This window comes from Mesoplodon bidens (genome assembly GCF_964165515.1).
Source record: "Mesoplodon bidens genome assembly, chromosome: 16".
NCBI lineage: Eukaryota > Metazoa > Chordata > Mammalia > Artiodactyla > Ziphiidae > Mesoplodon > Mesoplodon bidens.
Genome location: NC_138173.1, coordinates 25660031 through 25686211, shown reverse-complemented (window position 1 = coordinate 25686211; position 26181 = coordinate 25660031).

Sequence of the window (26181 nt, the reverse complement as noted above, 5' to 3'; positions counted from 1 at the left end):
ATGTACAATCAGCCAATAGCCATGTTCTGGAAATGAAGACAGAGTTATATTACTGATGATAATTACACTGTAGGAATGAATGAGGTTACACAAGAAGGCATATAACATGAGAAGGAGCTGAGGTTAAGAACTTGTAGAAACCTAGTTTTAAGTAGAGGTTAGAGAAGAACAGCAAAGGAGATGAGTAATCAACCCAGAGATGTGTCTTCCAAGAATCCAAAGTATCCTTCATATAACACAAAATATTACATTTTGGGTTTAGGGAGGTTATAGATCATTTTTTAAATTCCCTGTTAGAATAAACAGAGATAATTTTCTTGATAATAAAATTCTACAAAAATAGGTAGAATTTAAGTAGGCCAAATGATTCAAGTAAAGTCTAGAAAGTAGTATTTTTCAAGTATCATTTAGAATTAATTAAATTGAGTAGATTTTTGCTTCACATAAAAATTCAAATGAATTAAATATCTTGAGATTAAACGTGCATTTATAGAAAAATATACTAATTTTCCTGATATGTCATGACCCATATATTCAACTTTTAGTAAATTATAATATATTAGAACAAGATTTAATCACAAACTTCACCGATCTGGATCAGCATTTAGTTTAGATTCTTAGTGTAATACTGTTTATATTATTTCAAAACACATATTCAGTTTAGATTCTCAAACACTGTTCAGGCTAATTCTTTTTTATACACTGATTTTAGATTGAGATGCATACCTTTCTCTGCTTCACACTCACATAATACAATGAGACTTCATAATTAAAAATTTATATTTTGTGATAAATTGATTGATACCTGGATTCCACACAAATCTGTCAGTTTAATGAGTGCAAGGTCTATTGTTTCACTCATCTTTTTATTCCTAGGCATAGTGGAATGCCAGGATCACAGGAAGAACTCAATCATTATTTTTGAATACATGAATCATTATAGATAGAGAATTCTTGATGGACAATTTCAAAAGCTGCTTTGGGAGGAAAAATGCAGCTACTGTTGAACAATGCATCTTTTTTTCTTCCTACCACAGTTAACATAGTTAAAGCCCAAAACAAAGTTCAAAGAAACAAACACAAAATGTTTTTATCAGAGAGAAGTCCTAACAGGCCTATACAGCAATAAAACAACTAAATTTTTAAAAAGTGCACTTATAAATCTGGCTACTCAAACAATCAATTATGTTCTTAGCAACTGATATGAGTAAATCATTCAAAAGGCTGAACCAGTCATTTTGATATATTATCTCATCCCTAAAAAGGAGTCTTGAACAGGACTTCTGAACTTACTGCTGACTCCTGAGTAAAGCTAGTGATTTGTACACAGAAATAAATTAAACATCTCTTCTTCCCTCCCAGACCCACTGGTTCCCCTCTTCTCTGGCCCAATTAAAAACTCCCTCCTCCTTTCAGTCATTCAAGCTGGAATCCAAAAATATTATTCTGTAGTCCCCACATGTAATAACTTACCAAACCTTGTCAGTCACACCTGTTCAAAGTCCCTCTCATATGTCAATTTATTCTTATTTCCACCACCTAAGTTCATGCCATCATCTCTTCTTACCTAGACTACACAATAGCTTGTTACCTGTTTTTTTGTTTTTGTTTTTGTTTTTGTTTTTATAAATTTATTTATTTATTTTATTTGTGGCCTCATTGGGTCTTCATTGCTCCATGCAGGCTTTCTCTAGTTGCAGCGAGCAGGGGCTACTCTTTGTAGCAGTGCAAGGGCTTCTCATTGCAGTGGCTCCCCTTGTTGCAGAGCACAGACTCTAGGCACACAGTCTCCAGTAGTTGTGGCACGTGGACTCAGTAGTTGTGGCTCACAGGCTCTAGAGCACAGGCTCAGTAGTTGTGGCTCATGGGCTTAGTTTCTCCGTGGCATGTGGGATCTTCCCGGACCAGGGCTGTAACCCGTGTCCCCTGTATTGGTTGGCAGATTCTTAACCACTGCACCACCAGGGAAGTCCCTTGCCACCTGTTCTTAATTATAGTTTTTGAGAAAAGATTTCTTTTGTTAAAATTACTGAAACCTGGGTTCTATAATTTCCTGAGCTATCAACTGAAAAGAGCCTCTTTTATCATCTATTAAATAAAAGGATGGGTACTCTCAAAATTCCCCTAAAATCATATTATTTTCCCCCAGTTAAAACCTCCCTTCACATTTCATTATATTCTCAAAATGTAGATCAAATATCAATTTCCTACTCAAATGCTTCCCACAGGAACTCAATGTCGACAGAAAAAATCCAAGTTACTTAGAATGGGATTCAGCACTACCCAGCATCTGTACCCAACCTAAGTTTTCATCATTTTCTGTCATTTTTTTCTTCCAAGCACATGCCATGCAGAAACCCGTGATTTGTTCATCCCCCAAATCTGCCCTACACTTTCTTCCTTCCATACATTAACCCCCATGAAGGACCCTCCCTTATAAAAACACATGTCAGTGCCTTACCCATCCTTCAAGAGCTGTGCTGATGCCATTTCCTCCAGGATTCCTGATTCCTGGCTACACTTAGACCCTTCCTCCCCTTTCTATCTACCAAAACTTGTTTAAACTTTCATTTGCTTTGCTTTTCATTTTGTTTAGTCTTACCAACTAAATTTATTTCTTAGTCTGGATGAGAACTAATTTATTTTCTATTTTTTGCAGCACTTACTGCTTTCCAATGAAAATAATAACCAGCTAAAACACTTATATAAATAAGTATTGCAACTCCTAATTTATTTCTCTCCTCCTCCTTTTTCTTTGTTTTTTATCATTCCCTACTTCCAATTTTAAATTAAAAATATTTTTTCTTTTTAAAATGTAATTTGTTTGTGTATGCTTATATTTAACTATACTTACATTATTTTCTCAGTCTACTATACGAGCAAATAAGATGCTAAAATCACATATGCAAAGATCATTGATGAATTTTCAATGAATTAGTGATATTCTTTCATGTTATTGTGAATAATAATAGTTCATTGGCTTTCATAGGTATATATTTGCCAAAATCTACTTTTGATGAATACTTGGGTAGAGTCTAGTTGAGAGACATTATGAACAACACTGCTATGCACATTCTTGTATACATATTTTGGTACATTAATAATTCTTTCGAAAATACCTAGGAGTAGAATTGCTGGATGATAAGGAAAGTTGATGTTTAACTTTAGTAAATACTGCGAGATAGTGTTCCATAGTGGTTATGTCAATGTACAATCCTGTCAGTAGCAAATGAGACTCCACTTGCTTTACATTCTTGCCAAATCTGTGCAGAATCAGTCTTCTAGATTTTAGCTACTCACTTTACAGCCTTTGTATCTGACGCCCAAGGGATGGCCCCTGGATCACCTGGCTCTAATAGCCAATGGCACTATCATTCATGAGTCATAAAATACTATAGCAAACAAAGAAGCAGTTCTTAAAGGGCTAGCGGTTGATCATTCAGACTATGCCCCCAGATCTCAGTGCAGAGTAAGTATGCAAAAACACCCATTTCCCACTCTTTCTCTGAAAAGGATCTCACTGTATGGTTTACAAACGGCTGTCTGAGTGTCCGGCTTCTTATTAGCCAGTAGGCACTTCCACTGCTGCCTTCTCCCTCCCTGCTCACTCCAATGGTAAAACCAGGTCACAAACATCTCTCTGGAAAAGCTTGTACTCATGCCCTGAGTGCTAGCATTTTTGGCTGTTGCCACACACACAAAAAAATTCTACTGATGTTCTGCTGTATCACCTTTGTCAGTCTGTTTCTAGAATCTCTACTTTTCCTTTAGTTTGTATTTGGAATAATCCCATACTGTCTTCATTAGTGTACTTTTACTAAATGTTTTGATATCTTGTTCTTCAAAATTTTCTTGGTTATACCTGGTCCAAGAATTCTTGGTTCATATAAAATTAAAAATCAGTTGTAATTTTCATACAGAAGAAAAACATGATGCAATATTAATTGAGATTGCATTGAAGTTATAGATTCATCCATCAAGGAATAATGGACATCTTTACAATATTAAGTTTTATAAAACTAACTACAATTTTTAAATCTCTGGTTCAAAGAAAATAAAATAAATCAGCAGAGCAAATGAAACAACAAGGAAGGATGAATTTGAGACAAAAAAGATAGAAATACACAGTATTGAACAGATTGAGATGAAAAAGTTATTATCAAAGAATAAGGAGTTTCTTTCTCTATATCTCCTGTATCATCAAATATCATCTATCGTTTGATAGCATAACTAATTCAGCAATCAGTCCTTCATTATTTTAAAGAGCTGAGTTATCTAAAAAAAATATGGAGATGAAAAATTAGAAAAATTCAACAAAATCACTCATAGAAATCATGGAAATACATTAGATGTATACCAATTAATTTAAAATGATATCAATTTGAAGGACAAAGGAACTAAAATACTTACATATCAAAATATGTTAGGGATTAATAAAAAGAGAGTTTGTTTCAGGGCAGCTAATTGGCTGAGAAGATCACTTGAAACTGAATAAATATGTGGCCAATATTTTTTAAATTTGCTAGTAACATAAAGAATCATTTGATCCAAGAGATCTTCTCTAGCAAAATGTCAGAAGTTCAATACCTAAATCAATTAAAATTATAAAGTTTTAATGCAACAAGTATTTTATGGGTATAATATTATTTTCAGTATCTATATTTTCTCCACATCTTTTTTTTGTGCAAAGCCTTCCAATTGGAAAAATTGTGATACAAGTTTGAATTTAATGATATATATAATAGCTCCATTTGTAGTGAAGCATATGGCATAATTAAAATACATCTAAACCCAAAGCTTCAAGAAGTGAATTGTCTCATTAATAAAATGCCTAAGTAGTCTAAGAAGAACAAAAAACATTCCATCAGAGTATGAGGAAGTTTAAAATACATATTACTCTGGATACAGTAATGAAGTGACTTTTCAGTGCTTGTGTCAATGGAAGATGACTTTCTGCTTTCAATAGAAAATCGGTTGTTATACTATGAAGATACCCTTATGTTAGAGAGAGTAATGTTTATAAAAATTATAAAGATAAAAATGTTCCAGAAATGGGAATAGTTATATTTTCTACTTATACACATACGTTTTTTAAGAATGTATATGAAAGAACAAATAAAAATATGTATGGAAAGAGAACCTAGGGATTTCCATTAGTCTCTCTAGAAGGGTGCTTTTAAATATCTATTAGGGAACTTATGAAAACTATGATAACTTTCCTGTGAGAACCTGAGGAAAGAAACAAAATTCTCCTTCATTATAACTATTAAAATACAATTTTATGCCAATGACTTCCAAAGGCTCCAAAGACCAAATTTTTCTCACAGCCTTTAATAACTACTGTTCCAGTAACATCCCATGCCCTTCTCACATTTTTCTCACTACATTCTAAAAACCCTGGCACTTTTCAATCTGTTTACTCACCACATATGTTCTGGCTTCAGGGTTTTTGAACATGCTTTTCCTTTACCTAGAAGGTAATTCCTTTCACTCTCAATCAGTTAAATCTTACCTGTTTTCTTGTTCTCAGAAAATACTGCTTAAATATAATTTGCTCAGAAGGTTATCTCCAAATCTATATTAAATGTCCCAATTGGTCTCTTAAAATTCCTTTTCTAAAAATCTTAACAAATACTCTAATATACAATAATGTATTTATTTTTGTGTATTATTTCTCATAGTAGTCAAGCAAAAGAATATTCAAAAATAGGCAACTAGAATTACCAAGAGATAGAGAAAGTAGAAAAATGATTAAGATTTTCACTGGGAATAATAACTATTAAGAGAAAACAGGAGGCTGTAAAATTAAGATTTGCAGGAAAAGATGAACAGAAATCTATCTGCAAAATACTATATATGGATAAAGTTAGATTATCTGTTTCTACACCACCATAAGCCCACATAATTTACTTTTATAATAAAAACTACTCCAAGATATGGATAATTGGAAAATATTTTATTTTAAATATTCAAATGTTGAAATGTTTTAAAAGTAACTTCATGGGTAATTTCAGATATATTCTGGCTTTAATTTAGTATCAAAATATTCTGCCTTTTCCCCAAGACTCCAAATACTTCCTTTAGAGATAAGATATGGGATTGAATCAATAGTTAATCTCATACAACGTAGAAATACTAGTTTTCTTGATCCCTTTGTTTAGGGTAATAAATTCTAGGAAAGATTTGCTTCTCTCTGCTTTCATATATTTACTATAAACTCTACTACCAGCAACTTACAGCATATACAGTGATAAAGAATAAAGCACTCATGGTTTGCAAAATACAAAAGAGTATACCAAAACTTAGAGAAATAATAAAATCTAGAAAATTCTACTTGTGTGTTATGATAATTGTTTTCTTGAAGTACAAAGAAATAAGACAACAAATATTCCATTGAAGCACAAATAACTCATGCAACTTAAATATGAAAGACATGAGGTAGAATAACCATAAACATTCAGAATAATGAATCAAGATGTTTTAATATGCATAAGTGTTAGGGAAAAAATCCCTAGAGTCTTCAAAATTATTGGATACTAAACAATTGTATGGTCTTTTAAATAGCTAAGAAATTGTGATAAGAAAAACATGTGTTGGAGAAATCTCCTCTAGTGCCCTAAAATTTATGTATATATGGAATTTCCTATATATACAAACTTTCTTAGACTAATTTTAATAGTTTTAATGGATTTAGTGTTCTAGCTTTCAGAAACACAAAATCACAATTAGAATAAGAGTTAGGCAAGAACCTAAAATAGAAACACTCAAGTGAAAAAAGTGCCCATTTTCAGTCTAAGCTCAGTAGATTCTTAATATGTCTTAGAATAATTTCTGAGATCTTTATAACATAAAATATTGATGCTCAATGCAGTACAGTATAACGTAAGAATTACTGCATAGGTAAGGATGGATAGAGAAAGACAGGTCATATTGATATGCAGATACGAAGTATCAGTTGAGGACATTCATGAGCTAGATGGCAGTTCTCACAGTGCAAATGATTTAATTGTTTGCTTAAACAAAATTTCAACTGTAAAAACTACCCAACTAGGAAAACAAGGTGGCAAAATTGACTTGGATCCAGACATAAAATCCTAAATTTTTTTTGGTTCTTGCTGTTTCCCACAGTTGCCCATTATTGCAATGACATTGTACGTTGTGGACTCCAAATTTCCTTGTCCTACATTAATAGAAATGATCCCCAATCACTAATGGTTATTAATCAGGTGCTCACTGTCATCATTAATCAAGTCATACACGTGTATGAATTCGTTCAGGACACTGCCTTGTCTGATAGTCTTCTATTGACCTATTGGAAAATGGGTGTGGTTTAGGAACCATAGAGAAGGACTGAATATCCCAAATTAATTCTTAAGTGTTTCTGATTTTAGGTCTAAACTTTAGCAGTTAAAACTTAGTCTCTGTTAACTACAGTGTAAATACTTCAAGGAAGAAGTAATTTTTCAACTGTTAATTATGTTTATCTTCATGTGCATAGACGATCAAACAAATGACTTGTTAACAAGCAGAGGGAAAAATAGATTATAGATTTCTAGGAATGTGTAAAGAATGGGTTTTTGAGGGTTGGAAAGTTATTAATCTTTAGCTACTTCACAAATTCGTCTGTGAATGAATCCATTATCAAACATTCGGCAAAGAAAAGCAGAAGGAAAAAAAATGGATTGTTCATTTGAGGTTTTTTTTTTTGTTTTTATTTGCAGTAGAGGTGGGTGAGAGATATTCTCCTGATAAACTAGAAAGTTTGCCCATTCTTTTCAGGTACCTAAGAATCTTCAAAGCAAAGAGGAAAAAATGAAGAGGCTATTGAAAATCTCACAGCAACATTAGAACAGGAGGTACTGCTTCCAGGAACATGTGGCACCTGAGGCCATCCTGTGCTGCATCAAGATTAAGAATTCGTCACAACTCAAGATTCAATTTTCAGGTAACTGAGATTGAAAGACCTGTGACTTCACATTCTGCAATGTGATCGGCCATTTCCAGTTACATGGCCAATGTTCAGAATCTGAATCATATCAAACTAGGTATGAAAACTGAATTCAATAATTTAATACAAAAAGTCCCACAGCTTACTTTTTTCTGTGGATTGCTAGAACATTCTTTGGGGAATTTTAAATCATCAAATTTGCCTCTTCTCCCACAAAGTTCACACTGTAAATCTCGACCAGCAGCTTCAGCATCATCTGACATTTGTTAGAAATGTCGAATACTGGATCCCACTCCAGACCTATATATCAGAATGTGCATCTTAAGACTAAAGTGAATTAGATTTTTATGAATTAAAGCTTGAAATACATTAATCTAAAATCTGCTTCCTTGATAGTCAAACAAGTCTATGGGTCCTTCCCTTGGAGAACATAGACCACTGATTATTTGTGTATGGTATCTTAATGACATATTTTAGTGATCTTTGAAAATCTGTGTTTCTATTAATAATTTAAGTGAAAAGAGTAAAAGTAATTCAGTATTCTCTTTGGGTAGTACTGAATATTAATTTTATTAATTTTCCTTCTTCACTAACTTTTCTCTCTTTCTTCAATTCCCTTCTAACAATTACTTAAAACTTAACACAAACCCAACACAGCCAATGATGAGATTGTGAATATTTACATATTGGGTTCCTTACCAATATATAACATATTTTGGGGGTTTTTTTGTTTGTTTGTTTTTGTTTTTTGCGGTATGCGGGCCTCTCACTGTTGTGGCCTCTCTCTTTGTGTAGCACAGACTCCGGACGTGCAGGCTCAGCGGCCATGGCTCAGGGGCCCAGCCACTCCGCAGCATGTGGGATCTTCCCAGACCTAGGCACGAACCCGTGTCCCCTGCATCGGCAGGCGGACTCTCAACCACTGCACCACCAGGGAAGCCCCCATATTTTGTAATTATAAGCAACATTATAAGAAGTATAGCTAATGTCACTAATATTCAAAATATTAAGGTATGTATAAGGTAGTATTTTGAATATTTGTCTTAACTCTAACATACAATCGTCAGCTTGTATTTCCACATTAAACTCCTTCCACATCAAAAAATTAAACATAACCGAAGCTAAAAGTAAGGAGAGAGTTTTCTTTACACCCAAAATTCCTTTTTAACTTATGCTCTTTTTACTGGTTAATGACATCCCCTCCCTCACAAGTCATTCTGGACAACAATGAAGTCATATCCAGTTCTTCCTATCATCCAAGTCCAATCTGTTTGTTCTATTTCCTTTCCATTCTTCTTCTAATACTGTAGTTCAGATCCATGTCACATCTCAAATGAACCATGGTGATAGCTTACTAACTGGGTCTTTATATCTTTAATTTCTACCTTCTCCCAAATTGTCAACCATCATTAAACTGAAGTACAAGTTAGATCTTTGTCCCTCAAAAATTTTTACCATATTCTATTTCTTGTAAGGATAAGATTTTAAACTCCTTATCCTTAGTATTTAAGGCTCTTCACCATAACACATTTGCAGATGTATTTCTTGCTGCTCCTGCCATGTACCCTATTTTCCAGCCACTTGGAATTTCTAAACATTGTTTAATGTTCAAATATATGTTCACTCTTACACCTCTATGACTTTAATTATCTCGTTCTCTCACACTGGACTTCTCTTTCCTCCTTCACTCCTTATCTGCCTATTAACATTTGCCCATTTTTTCAAGGTTGAGCTTTATGATGATGCTCTTAGCCTTTATTTGTTTTGTTTTGCTTTCCTTTTTTTTCCTTCCCCTAAGTTCCCTTATTTATATTAAAGTTCATCATTTGAGGACAATCTCACACACTCAACTGTAAGATCCGTAAGAAATGGGTTTCTAGATAAATCTCTTCTCTAAATAAGATGTAACACAATCATACCTATTCAAAATATCTGTTGAATGAAATATTTACTTTGTTATAGTGGAGAGAAGATTTAACGCTTGTCAAGAGACAAAGGATATTTATTACAGAAAAAATGTTATAAATATTATAATTAGTATATGAAAAAATGGTCTTGGAGATACAGATCTATGGTTGAATCTGCTAAGTTGATTCTGACACAGGTAATGCACTGGTTTGTTTGTTTGCTTTTTTTAATTTTTAAAATTTTATTTTATATTGAAGCATCATTGATTAACAATCTTACCTTAGTTTCAGGTGTACAGCAAAGTGATTCCATTATACATATACATGTAACTGTTCTTTTTCAAATTATTTTTCCATTTAAGTTATTACAGAATATTGAGCAATGTTCCCTGTGCTATACAGTAGGTCCTTGTTGGTTATCTATTTTAAATATAGCAGTATGTACATGTCAATCACATACTCCCATTCTACCCCTACCCCCCAACCCTTCACCCCTGGTAGCCATAGTTTTTTTTATAAGTATGTGAGTCTGTGTCTGTTTTGTAAATAAGTTCATTTGTATCATTTTTTTAATATTCTGGATATAATCAATATAATATATTTGTATTTGTCTCACTTCACTTAGTATGATTATCTCCAGGTTTAGCCATGTTTCTGCAAATGGCATTATGTCATTCTTTTCAATGGCTGAGTAATATTCCATTGTATATATGTATCACATCTTCTTTATCCATTCATCTGTCAATGGACATTTAGGCTGCTTCAGTTTTATGGTATAAAATATATGGGAAAGACATTTAAAATGTGACTTCTAGTGGCAAAGTAATATTGACTTCTTTTGATGAGAGATTTTCAGATATGCCATAATTTATTTTTTAATCCACATAGTCCCAGGAATAATACACCTGCAATAGAAGGAAATTACCACTGGATTATAAGATGCAGAAAACCATTTTTGTTCACTAATGTATTCTAATCATCTAGTATGGTGCCAGACACGGAGTGGGTACTCAGTAAATATTTGTTATATGAATGAATTACTGGTTAAATGAAAGAATTAGAGGTAATTTTTATTCATTTAGGACTGTTGAATCAGGAAGAATAAAATCAATAAAATCAATATAGCCATGAAGTAACATATATATGAAATTAAAGGAAAGTCACAGAGTAAATGGTAGAGATATTTGTACTGGACTTCCTTCTGATATGCTTACATATTGTTTACTCATATAAAAATCACAACAGGAAATTGATTTGTACTTGAGAGAGGTATTCACATTCTCCTAGCCCTGGAGAATCAATGGAATGGGCTAGGAGGTCCCAGATTGTATGTGATTCCTTATTCTTCAACAATGTTAGTGATGATACCACTACAAATACACTTAGCATTACTTCCTAAAGTCAATTAGTCATCCCAATTCTCCACAAATTTGTAGACATCAATTGAAAGTCATCATTTTAGTCAACTGAGTCTTTCAAGTCAATGAGGTACCTCTTTTGTTATTATTCTGTTTTCTCTTAGATTCTTTTTCTACATGCATTAATATAAAATTCATGGGATTGCTTTTCTGATGATATAATGATGACAACTTTCACGTTTTCATAAGTAAAACAAAGGAAGTTGAATTTGATTTTTTTTAATTCAGACTAGATATTGCTGGTATATAAGGAATTTAATGATTCTTTTATATCTACTTTATATTTAACTCTTATTCTATGTATCCTGACAATAATAATAATAATGACAATATATTAATAATAAAATAATAACAACCCCAGTGCTCACACTGTGCCAGCCTCATGATTAGTTTTTGAGGTATATCATGTCATTTAACTTTCTCAAAATGAAGGATAAGCACAAGTAACATGTCCATTTTAACCCATACAAAATGAGATTTAGAGAAGTTGAACTAGTGTCCAATGTTAAACAATTGTCCAAGGCAACAAATGGCCCAGCTGGATGTCAAACCTCAAACACAGCTCATCATTATATATGCTACATGATGCTACATGTGTTCCTTTAGTTTTTCTGATGATTCTGCTGCCAAAGATACATAGATAATTCATCTGTAAATAACAGAATCACTGTCTCTGTTTCAGAATATTTGTATCTTTTAATTTGTGCTAACTGAAGTAACCAATTAAACAGATTAAAGTTAAACATGAAGCATAATGCAGATTTTGAGTCTGAGATATATACTGTATATAGTTTTATTGGATCAAGGCAAAAATTCTAGTCTTTTGAGGCAGAAATTATAATTATAGTCAGTCAAATTTCACATGTAGATAGTTAAATATATTTCCATTTAGATCTGTTAAAATGAAGTATTTGATTAATAAATTTCCTAGTATTGATCTATTCTTGCATTCATGAAATAAACCCCACTGGCCATGATGGATTAAGTTCTTTAAATACAGCTGGGTATCATTTGCTGTTTATTTACTTGCTATTTTTGCATCTATATTCATAATTGAGATTGATATTTTCTTTCTTACTCTTTGTTAGGTCTTATTACCAGCATTGCAGCATAGCTTTTCTTCCTTATGTTCTGGAAACATTTAAGTAGGCTGAAAATTATCTGTTTCTTGAGGATTTGAAAAAACTGTCTTATAAAACGACTTGCATCCACTCTTTTAGGGGATAGGATAATAGTCTCATTTACTTCAGCTTTATCAAGTTTTCTATAATGACTTTAGTCAACTTTGATAATTTCTTGCTGATTCATCTATCTCACAAAAAACACCTTGAAATTAATGAGATTTTTACAGAATACATTTATTTTCATATTTCTTCTGTATCTACTTTTATGCACTTTCTGTCTTCGGTGGTTACCTACAATATTTTGAACATCTGTCATACAGATTGATAGTTTTCCACAAGTGAATCTCACTTTCTGAAAAACAAATAAATACAAGCACGATATTTCTTCACATCTGTGTCACTAGGGTGCTACTAGACTTCAGCTCTTCCAAAGTACCCATAGGATTCTTATGTTTAGAAGTTAGTTGAATGATAACCCAGATCAGACATGGAAACCCCATATTACTAAAATGTTACAGACTGAATGTTTGTGACCTCTTCTCCAAAAATTCGTATGTTGAAGCCCTAACTCCCAAATGTGGCAGTATTTGGAGATGGGGCCCTTAAAGAAATAATTAAGGTTAAATGAGGTCATAATGGTGAGAACTCAATCCAATCAGACTAGTGTCCATAAGAAGTGACATCCACCTCTACAAGCAAGGAAAAAAACCTCACCAGGACCTGAATATGTTGACACCTTGACCTTGGACTTCCCTAGCCTGCTGAGCTGTGATAAATCAATTTCTGTTGCTTAATGCATCCTGTCTGTGGCATTTTGAAATGCTAGATCAAGAAAACTAATAAACCAGAGTGAAAAGAAACACAGTAGCATGATTTGGAGCCAGCAGTAACTGCAGGCAGCTTCTACACCAGAAAGATAAAGTAGCTCTCTGGGACAATTCTGTTTGGTTGTATTGTTGCAGCCCTCCTAAATGTTCTGTGAGCAAGATATATCTCACAATAAATTCTTTTCTACTTAAATAAGCTACAGTGTCTTCTGATAAGAACCTTACCCAAACAATATAAACATAGTTTTAATTTATTTATTTAAATATTTTCATTTCTTATTTCTCTCTACATTTTTTCTCATCAGAATTGCACATTTTGCATTTCAAAGAGGCAGTACTTGGAAGAGTAACATGTTAAGCACACTAACTGTGGCAGGCCCCCCAAAAACGCCCACATCCTAATCTCCAGAACCTGTGAGTATATTATGTAATATGGCAAGAGAAATTAAGGTTGCAGATATAATTCCTTGACTTTAAAATAGTGAAATTATACTGGATTATCTGAGTGTGCCAAATGTAATCAGAAGGGTCCTTTTAAAAGGTGCAGGGAGGCAGAAGAGTATCAGGGCAATGCTGTATGAGAAATACTCAGAAGGTCATCTCCTTTCCACAGATGGAAAGGAGCCATGTACTAAGGAATGCTACTGCATTCCTCTAGAAGCTGGAAAATGGAAGGAAATGAATTGTCCACTAGAACTTCTAGGAAAAACACAGCTCTGTCAACACCTTGATTTTAGCCAAATGAAACCTATTTTGAACTTCTGACCTCCCAAACAATAAGATAGTACATTTGTGTTTTTGATAGTGCCAAGTTTGTGGTAATTTGTTACAGCAGCAATAGAAAACTAATATACTGGTTAAGGAATAAACTTTGGAATCAGAGAGAACAGTGATCAAATTACAACCTCGTCATCTATAAACTATGCACCCTTACTCAGGAAATATAATTTCCATAAGGCTCTGATTCCTCATCTATAAAATGGTATAACAATAATGTAATAATATTCTGTAAAAATATTGTATAAAATTGTGTAAAAACTGTGCCATATATTGAACCATAAGGAAATGTTTAAAAAGTAAATTCCAATGAAAAAATTATATTAAAATCAGATAGCATTCTATAAAAAATAAAATACATACCAACATATGTTCTTTTTTGTTATTGGTATTCGTCGTTAACACCAACACCTATTGAAAGGTCCCATAACTGCCATAAATCTAAAGTTTGCATGAGCATAAAAGATATTTTGAGACACCTGAAGCCATTGAAATAAGATATCATAATATTAATGACTTATTTTGGGGAGAAAGTCATAAGTTATGCTAATAAATTGGTTTATTGTTTATATTCATACTTGTTAGGAATGTTACATTTCACTTTCGTATTAATGAAAATAAAGTTTTCTTTTTCCCCAGCTAATTTCCTGAATCTCCTGAATTTGGACCTCAGATTAGGGCACCTGCTCTAGTGTTATTCCATTAGATATATGTGGAATAATCTATTTCCTTGCCTAATGTCTTAAAACTCTTTACTTTTTTGTGCCATGGAAAACTCTAAATTAATGGATTCCTTGAATAAATATGATATAGAAATGCAGTTTTCCATGCATCTCTAGTTTTGCCTGTATCTTTCATTTGTAGGGATTTGGGGCTCTAGAAGTTGTAAGATGGAAAGGATTATATTCTTCCCTTTTCAAAAAGCCATACCTTTGAAGCAAAAGGAGAGCATTCAATTTTCTTATTGGTACAGAACCTGTGTAAAAAAGAACACTTAGAAAATAATGGTAAAAGAACAGAATATATTTCTATTATCCAGCAGGTCATAATGATAAGGGCTACTTCTCAGTTTCTTGAAGTGTATCCTATTTAGGTTATCTATCAAAGGTTTATTATCAAAGAGTTCTATCTTTAGTTCCCTCAGTCATATTTCTGTGTAACAATCTTGACATTTTTGGAAGTGATCTGGAGGTAACAATTACATCATTGTTCCTATTCAGATGCCAAATTAAAATAAAGATATATCAAATGTTTTTTAACTTTACACAGATAGCATATACAGAACCAAAACATAATTTTCAAGGTATAGCTTGATTTTTCGAAACACTATTCCAAATCCATATTATATTATTGCTTCCCAAGAAAAATTAAATAATTTCCATGAATAAAATGGATCAGAGCTATCCTTGAATATAGAATCCTGCGAATAACTTTTCTCCTAAGAGTTTCAATTTTTCTATTTGTTGAGTTTACCTTAGGTAAAATTACACATTTGTAAACTTGGATTTTCTTTTAAGATACACAAATATGCACACACACAAACTATAATATTGTACTTAAACTATTCTACACTTTTTGAAAAATCCACCTTTTTAAAGGAGTACATTATTTTAGTCATACACAGTGGATAGATAGATAATCAATATATTGGTTATACTTTCAAGTCTTTCTTTTCTTTTCATTCTTGTCCCTTTAACATTACTGAATAAGCAGTCGAGATGGGGGGAGTGGAGCTCCTATGGTAGTTTTATAATAATTGTAAACTGAAAATTATGTGTTCTAAACTGCTACATGGCCATGAACTAAAGAATTATTCTCTGGCTTCCCTGGTGGCGCAGTGGTTGAGAATCTGCCTGCCAATGCAGGGCACACGGGTTCGAGCCCTGGTCTGGGAAGATCCCACATGCCGCGGAGCAACTGGGCCCGTGAGCCACAGCTACTGAGCCTGCACGTCTGGAGACTGTGCTCCGCAGCAAGAGAGGCCGTGATGGTGAGAGGCCCGAGCACCGCGATGAAGAGTGGCCCCCACTTGCCGCAACTAGAGAAAGCCCTCGCACAGAAACGAAGAACCAAGACAGCCAAAAATAATAAATAAATTAATTATTTAAAAAAGAATTATTCTCAGTTTCTGCCTCATTATAATGACACTCTAGGCTTGATCTCTCGTCCAGCTCTGCACAGACCACAGAGAGCAGAGGACTAGTAACAAGTAACCATGGAAACCAGATGCCATACGTGTGTGCACAGAAAGAAGAAGGTTATATTGCTGTGGAATTTCATTTAAATTATATTTTCTGATTGTCCTATGAGTTCAGATTCTCTGGAAAACAAAGCATTTCTCAAGTCAATAGGTTATTCATCAAGTGCAGGAACTGTGCTCTCTATAAGGGAAAATGATGGTATTCCATAAGACAAGTATTTTCAATATTTTTACAAAGAAGAAATAGAGCAAACTCTCCCAGTTGAAAATACTCCTTGGCAAAGAGCACAGAAAGGGTTCTCTACTTGTTATTGAGCTGGAGAATGCAATCCTGAGAAAAGAGCAGCTATCTTAGAATGAAGGAATCTTTAAACTCCATTATCAGTTTAACTAGTCAATGTCTTTTCTTCTCCTTTTCAAAAGAAATTATTAACTAAACAAAACCTGCACAGTGAACTTTTGGGTGTAGAATTTAGAAATAAATCTTGCTATGTTCTCTGTTTACATAATAAATTTATCAAAATTGTATCTGCAAAATTAAACCAAATATATTCAGCTGAATATAAAAAAAAAAAAACAGTTGGGTATTCAAAGATGTTTTCTCCAAATGCTTTTCTTAGAATATTTATGAAAGACAAAGCTGAAAATGGTAGTGATTAAGGAATACTATTGGTAATTTGTAGATTCCCACATATTTCCATATCTAAACCTTATTTTTAATTCAATTTTTTAAAATAGCTAAGAACAAAGAGGGTGCTATGCCTCTTGTCGTATTTTTGCTCTAAATTCCTATCTTCTTTTGATTCTTTTGGGCATTTTTGTCTTTATAAGTATTCCCCAAGCACTGACATTTTTGTTTCATCATATGTGATAATATAATGTGCTATAATAAAACTACCTCTCAGTCCCCACACTGAAAAAATATCTCAGAAAGTTTGAGATATGTATTTGACAATAGTGTTACAGATAGGAGTAGAAATCAAGGAGTCCATGAGGGGCCTCCAAGAGACCACGATACCTCAATTATGGTAACACTGAGGACCAACCATCCCAGAACTCATCAACTTATGAGTTTTCTAAATAAGTTATTTTAAAAATTATTCAAAAGAGTTTAGCTGTGAGACACAGCTAACTGACCCTGATTATTGCCTTTGATTCCTCAATATATACTTTGAAGAAAACATAGTTCTTACCAATAACTCAGGTACCAGGAGATACTTTTGTTACTCAAAACCAACTGAGAATAATCAAGTATTTTTGGAACACTCACTCTATTTCTGATACTGTGCTAGAGGGAAATAGAAGAATAAGGTATTCATCCTCAAGGATCTTAAAGTGTAGTTGGCTTACCACCATATAAAAATGAAGAGTACATGAGACTATGCGAAGTGGCACAGAGGAAACATGATATAGGAATTTAGAACAAGGGAAGATCTGTGTAGGATAAGAAGAAGAAAAACAGAGAACACTCGAAGAAGGGAGGGGGGACTTGAAATGTGTCTAATGGATAGGTATGATCTAAAGAAGGGCAAATTTCTTTTAATTTTCAAACTTAGATGTGGTTTTAAAATGCGTTTATTAAAAAGTAATGTAGTTTAAAAAGCATATAAATTCAAAGTGAAGAGTAGTAAATTTTAATTACCTCCAAACCTGTGATATTTTCTAGATGATCTAGGAAACTCGGGATTTCAAATGAAAAGAAACAGATGTTAAAACAATTATTTTTGTGATGTCGGATGTTTTAAAAATGCTAGCATAACAGTTAAATACTTTAATGTGATGCCCAGAATTGTTTTCAAAAGCAAGACAATGAGAAAAAATAATGTAAACACCCCAGGGAAAAATATAATTATACATTGCACTTTATTGCTGATGCCATTTTTATGAATCTTAGATTAGAAGGCCAGTTATATTTTTAATGCTTCTTTTAGTTTTAACCACCAAAAGTGCAGAGCTGTTAATTTAAGCATCTTTGTTACCTTACAATCCTTGCAGTAAATCATAGAAATCTAAATTAGACATCATTGTTTTTACAAAAATAACATGGTAGCGGTACATATCAGAACAATTTTCATTGAATTTCAGAATATTTTATCCCATTTTAGTGAATTCTTGAGAAGATTTTAGGCAATAAATCACTTCCTCTAGCATACATAATGCTTTCTGAAATTTGCTTCATTGGAGAATAGATTAAAAATTAGTAATTAATAAGACACAAGTGCCCTTTAAACTTAGTCTTCATCATTTTTCTTCATTCTTACAAAGTTGTAACCTTCATTTGACTAAATTAATAGTTCCCATCATCAAATTTATCAGTGCTAGGTAGTAACAGAATGTTGACATTGAGGAGGAAGAACTGGTATAATTGTTCAGGTAGCCCACCATGTTTACATTCTGGATGGAGATGCCAACAGTTTGGGATTTGCATATGGACAGGGATACTTACTGATGCCTGGGTCATTTTCAGATGAGTTTTTGAGTTCGGTTCCAGAAAAATGTATTTGACATATGTTATACCTTGGGACAATCATTAATTTCTCTCTGAGTCTCCTTTTATTCGTCTGCAACACATGCTTACATTTTCAGTAATTCTAAATCTTGGATCCCACCTCTCACACACTTTGTTCCTCTGCTCTGGGTACCTTGCTGCAAGGTGTTGGAAGAGAGGTATGAAAAACACCAGGCAACACATGTGCTTTGTGTTCTGAATTAGGTTCACATACAAATGTATATATATACATATTTATATTAAATATAAAAATTAAATCAAAAAATAAATAAATATTTCAATTAAAATAGGCAAAATAAAGATGGCAACTGATCCAGGTATTTTAAAAAACTCTTTTTGAAATGTTTCTATTCACAGTATTTACTGATACTCATTAATAATCTGCCCTTGATACTTAATCTGAATTCACCTATTGATATTATGGCGATTTACCATAAATCAAATTGGGAGCTGAAAAATCAGTGACCAAAGTAATGCAATATTATGATAATTTCTAACTAGATAATCTAAAGAAATCAACAGAATCTTTTCAAAGATGCTTTATTACTATCACATAAGAAATTATTTAATTATGAACTTTTAGATTAAAAATGATTTCTACTTCTAACCATGAGAGAACTTGCTTTGGTACTGGATTTGCCTTCTCACCATAAAAAGCAAGAACACTAGAAAAGCATGAAACAGCTCTTTTCAGATATTGTGAAAACACACAATGCAGGGCTGTGATTCTTGAGAAAAAGACAATAGAAGAAAACACAGAAATCTCCCTCTTTTTATAGGCAGGCACTTACCAAATTCAGAGTGGAGAGAGGGACATAAACAAAGTGAAGCATTATTGCTGGACTGTGGATAAAAAGATGGGAATTTATAACCTATAATGGAAAAGAATCTGAAAAGTATATACATGCATGTATACATACACACACACACACACACATATATATATAGATATATATAGATATATATATATACCTGAATCACTTTGCTGTATATCTGAAACTAATACAACATTATAAATCAACTATACTTCTTTTTTTTTAAAAAAAAAAGATGGGAGTTCAATGATACTGAGGTATCTGAACTTTAGCCATTTCTCCTGAGAAGCTTAGAAACAGTAAACGCCTCAAAAGAAACACTGGAATACTTGCTTCACTTCTCTGTGCTGCCCTTCTGTCTGTGATCTTGATATTCCTCAAATCCAGGTGTTTTGTTGCACCAAACTCTAATTTTTGTCTCTCTAGATTTGAAAAATTGTTTAAAGTTCTCCTGACTTCCCTGCCTTTCAGGCTTCTCTCTGCCTACTTTGTCTCTCCACCCCACCAAGAATAAGTAAGTGTCCTTCAGGGAAAATGGGGTAAAAGGAAAGCAGCCTGCAAACGTCAGGGCCCAACTCAGTGGTTTTCCCTGCTCTTTGGAAAATTGGTCTCTCATTATTGCTTTAATTTTCATTTTCTTACTAATATATAATAATTTTAAACAATTAGATTTGTCTCCTAAATGCATTAATAAAATTTAACAAGGAAAATCCTTGAGATGGTAAAATATTCTCAAATTCTAAATTCTGAGCATCCAAATCGAAAGAAAAGGAACATCAGGTTGGAGCAGAGATGAGAGATACAGTGAGAGTAATGACTGACTCCAAGGATGGTCTTACTGAAGAGAAAGCATTTTAAGATTAAAATCTGGTCAGAACATTCAAGAAAAGTTCTAATTTTCATTATAGTAATAAAGTCATTCATGCTGAAGTGTGTATACACCTGAACACTGCTCTTATTGATGTTATTTGTATTTTTTGGCCTGGAATATGGGTTTTAAATAGATATTGTCAGTACTACCTTCATTAATATAAACAAAATATTTGTAAAACCCTAAAGAGAGAGAGAGAGGGAGAAAAAAGAGAGGATGATAATCTGTGCCTTTATGGATGAGCACAGTCTACTTGAGGGGGATGAAGCAGAAGGAGTGTGGTCCTGGTGCTGACTGGCTGTGGTCCCAGTCTGTAGGTGATGGAGAACTCACCCAGGAAGTGGCCAGTCATCACATGCTTGATTTCCATTTGGTTGAGGTCTTGCCATTGTAGACACTCACAGTGTTGCTCACCATCTTGTACAGGATGACCCCGTCCCACAAGTGTGTCTCTATCACCTAGAGCTTCTCCATGGGCACCACCATTTTCTTGGCCTTCCTGGATGCTTCAGCTGTATCAGCTGTTCCCAGGACATGTCCAGCTGAGGGTCGAGGTCCACACCATGGGAGGTGAACTGACCCAAGGTCCTCTTCTTCTTCTGATCTACTTCTGCCATCTTGTCAATTTTATTTTTCAAGATGTTAGCTTTCCTATACATAAAGAAAAGTATATGATCATATTCTCTCTTCACATATTTTTAATTTTAAGAAGAAATTTTTATTGTTTTTAATTTCTAAAACACAGCTATGATCAATAGACATATAACACAAACCACATATGTAATTTTCAACCTTTTAGTAGCCAAATTTCAAAGAGTAGAAAATAAACAGGTGAAATTAGTTTTCATAATAAATTTTCATTTAACCCAGTATATCCAAAATATTATCATTTACACATTTAATCAATATAAAAAGTATTCATGAGATACTAGCAATGATATACCCGTCACACTCACTTCAGCACAACAATGTGGATGCAGTGGTTAAAGTGAAATGTTGTCCTACTAAAGCAATGAAGAAATATTAAAGGTAAAAAGCATTAGAGGGTTTCACTTTTTAAATTAAAATTGAAATTAAATAAAATTTTAAATTCATTTCCTCCTTTGCATTACCCACATTGAAGTGCTCAATAGCTTCTTGTGGTTAGTAACTACCGTCCTAGATGACACATTTCTAACCTCTCTTGATGATGGCAATTAGCAATTTTCAGTGAAGGCTGTATATCACTGCTGGAGATGGGTTAGTCAAAGAAATATCTCCCTCAAAAGAGAGACATTGTTGGGGGGAGGGATAAATTAGGAGCTTGGGATTAAAATATACATGCTACTATGTATAAAATAGATAACCAATAAGGACTTACTGTATAGCACAGGGAACTATACTCAATATCTTGTAATAACCAATAATGGAAGAGAATGTAATAATATATATATATATATATATATATATATATATATATATATATATATATATATATATATATATGAATCACTTTGCTGTACACCTGGAACTAACACAGCATTGTAAGTCGACTATATTTCAATAGAAATTTTGTAAAAAAGAGAAGCACTCTTGAGAACGACTAACCAAAATTAATTGAGTTATAGCTCAGACATCTTTTAAATTTCAAAGAGTAAATAAGTTAGTTAAAATAATTATAAACAATGCTGTTGATCTTAAAATCAATTCTTTTGTTATCCTGCCAAATAACACTATTTTCAAAACCTTTGCATTGAAAATTTTATTTTTTTAATTTAAAAATATTTACCCTGTTAGCACTTTTCCTTTCATAGTCTCACTATACAATTTGTTGAATTTCATCAAGACCCTGGAACTTTGGCATCTCATCTACTCTGTGTCATCAGTCTCCTAGTGACCGCATTTTTATCCCTGTTTGAACCAGACATTGTGGTCCCTCACTTTCAAGAACTCTCCACCCACAACCTACAACCACTTTGTTTTCTTGTCCTTCCACTACACTGCATCTGTAAATCACCATTAGAAAATCACTCTAAACATTTGCTTTCCCTGCTTTTATATACAAACCATTAAGCACTGCTGGGAAAAATCATACCTCTGTGACAAAACAAATTTCCTCTGCTCAAGTTCAGTCAACAATCCTATTGTTCTAACCTGTAAACTCCATTAGCCTTTCTACCTAGCAGGATCTCCAACTCTTTAACTCTTCTATTTCTCCACTCCATTCCCATGCCCATGCCCACCCTCATGCCCTTCCTTGGTAGAGAAAATATATCTTCTTAAATTATAGCAAATATAGAAACCAAGTAGCAGAAATTCCTTCGACTTCCTACCTCCACGACAAGTGAATTTATCTTCATTTACTACCTTACCTCCTATTTTTATGTCTCAGTGAGAGAAGTACCAAGTTACCTGCTCAAAAATTACTTTGAACTTTGATAAAACTCTGAATCTTTTCAGAAACTCTTTTCCTCAGTATTTTTATTCATTTCCTTTGTTTTCTTACCTTCAGGGTATAATAATCTCTGCCGTGTTAACAAAACAAAACAAACGAAAAAATTGTTTTATTTTTCTCTATATATTATATTATCTTTCTCCTTTTCTGCACAATTAGTCCCCAAGGGGAAAGAAAAGTTTCCATATTGTGTGACTTTCCTTATCTCCCTTGATTCCTACTTATGTTTCCACAGGGTTTCTGTTCCCACAACTACACTGAATCTGTTCTCAGTGTGGTCAGTGTTGCTGTGCCAGATGCAGGAGACACTTCGAAGGAGTTACTTTAACTGACCTTTCTCTTTGCCATTTGGTTAATTCCTCTTTCTTCCCTGGTCCTTCCTAGTGCTTCTCATTGCGAGATTTTTCCCAAATATTCTGGTCACTCCTTTTCAGTCTTTGTCATTAGACTTTTATCTGAGTTCATTTTAAGAAGTTAAATTTAATAATATAAATTTCTAAATAACATTTTCCATATTACAATATGGAAAATGAACATGTGGGTTTCTTCTGAAAATCATTCAACCTGTTGACTTGATAAAAACACAATTCACCAAGCCGGGTGAACTGAATGATCCAAACAGGAGCTTATGATTCTAGAAATAAAACCTCTATTTTTCAAATGTGTCCTGAGAGAAAGTTATGTAAAAATCTTAATAACAATATAATCAGACCATTACCACACAACAATTGTACCATAAAGAACACCAGTCATGGATATAATCATAGAAAATTGTGTGGCAATTGCAACATTAAAATGCATCAGTCATAGCTACAATCACACAAATGACTAAAATCAGCAGTAAAACTTAGAGCAATTACAATTTTTTTAAGGAATTATTATGTGGGAAAATTATTTAAATAACAATACAAGGTTTCTAAGTTTTAAATGAAAGAATGTCTCTGATATATGAATGCCTCACCATTAGGACACTTGTGCAATAGTCTCCAAGTTCTTTCAAATGTCCTGGCCACTTATCAGTGTATCTGAACATCAATGTATCTGAACATCAAATCTCAATTTCAAAGACAAGACAGATCCTAGTACGTAAGAAATAATGTACACTGATATTTGGAAAATGTAATAGATTCCTAGAGGAAAAAAAAATTCTGAATTCTAAAAGGAAATGGTATCAAAATTATAAACCATTCACATGATTATTTTTGCAAAAGCGACTTTACAGCTATTGCAAATAGATATGAACAATTAATAACACTGTATAAAAAGCAAAAATGTAGGAGGAGCTTCAAGATGGCGGAAGAGTAAGATACAGAGATCACCTTTCTCTCCACAAATACATCAGAAATAAATCTACATGTGGAACAACTCCTAGAGAACACCCACTGAACGCTGGCAGAAGACCTCAGACCTCCCAAAAGGCAAGAAACTCCCCAAGTACGTGGGTAGGGCAAAAGAAAAAAGAAAAAATAGAGACAAAAGAACAGGGAGGGGACCTGCACCTCTGGGAGGGAGCCTTGAAGGAGGAAAGGTTTCCACACACTAGGAAGCCCCTTCACGGGCGGAGACTGCTGGTGGTGAAGGGGAAGCTTTGAAGCCGCAGAGGAGAGCGCAGCAACAGGGGTGCAGAGGGCAAAGCGGAGAGATTTCCGCACAGAGGATCGGTGCCGACCAGCACTCAGCAGCCCGAGAGGCTTGTCTGCTCCCCCACCGGGGTGGGCAGGGCTGGGAGCTGAGACTCGGGCTTCGGTCGGATCGCAGGGAGAAGACTGGGGTTGGCGGCGTGAACACAGCCTGAAGGGGACTAGTCTGCCACAGCTACCCGGGAGGGAGACCGGGAAAAAGTCTGGAGCTGCCGAAGAGCCAAGAGACTTTTCCTTGCCTCTTTGTTTCCTGGCGCACGAGGAGAGGGGATTAAGAGCGCTACTTAAAGGAGCTCCAGAGATGGGCGCGAGCACGGATATCAGTGCGGACACCAGGGACGGGCATGAGATGCTAAGGCTGCTGCTGCCGCCACCAAGAAGCCAGTGTGCGAGCACAGGTCACTATCCACACCTCCCCTCCTGAAAGCCTGTGCAGCCCACCACTGCCAGGGTCCCGGGATCCAGGGACAACTTCCCCGGGAGAACGCACGGCGCACCTCAGCCTGGTGCAACGTCACGCCGGCCTCTGCTGCATCAGGCTCGCCCCACATCTGTACCCCTCCCTCCCCTTGGCCACAGTGAGCCAGAGCCCCCTAATCAGCGGCTCCTTTAACCCCGTCCTGTATGAGTGAAGAACAGATGACTTCAGGCGACCTACACGCAGAGGCAGGTCCAGATCCAAAGCTGAATTCCAGGAGCTGTGCGAACAGAGAACCAAAAGAGAAATCTCTTCTACCAGCCTCAGGAGTAGCGGATTAAATCTCCACAATCAACTTGATGTACCCTGCATCAGTGGAATACCTGAATAGACAACGATCATCCCAAATTGAGGAGGTGGACTTTGGGAGCAAAGATATGTATATATTTTTCCCTTTTTCTCTTTATGTCAGTGTGTATGTGTATGCTTCTGTGTGAGTTTGTCTGTATAACCTTGCTTTTACCATTTGTCCTAGGGTTCTGTCTGTACTTTTTTTTTTTTTTTACTTTTTAAAACTTTCTTCTTAATAATTATTTTTTATTTAAATAACTTTATTTTATTTTACTTCATTGTATTTTATCTTTCTTTCTTTCTTTCTTTCTTTTCTCCCTTTTATTCTGAGCCGTGTGGATGAAAGGCTCTTGGTGCTCAGCCAGGCGCCAGGGCTGTGCCTCTGAGGTGGGAGAGACGAGTTCAGGACACTGGTCCACAAGAGACCTCCCAGCTCCACAGAATATCAAACAGTGAAAATCTCCCAGAGATCTCCAACTCAACACAAATACTCAGCTTCACTCAACGACCAGCAAGCTACAGTGCTGGACACCCTATGCCAAACAACTACCAAGACAGGAAAACAACCCCATCCATTAGCAGAGAGCCTGCCTAAAATCATAATAAGGTTACAGACACCCAAAAACACACCACCAGACGTGGACCTGCCCACCAGAAAGACAAGATCCAGCCATATCCACCAGAACACAGGCACTAGTCCCGTTCATCACAAGGACTAAACAACACACTGAACCAACCTTAGCCACTGGGGACAGACACAAAAAAACAATGGGAACTAACAACATGCAACCTGCAAAAAGGAGACCTCAAACACAGTAAGTTAAGCAGAATGAGAAGACAAAAAAAAAAACACACAGTAGATGAAGAAGCAAGGCAAAAACCCATGAGACCTAACAAATTAAGAGGAAATAGGCAGCCTACCTGAAAAAGAATTCAGAATAA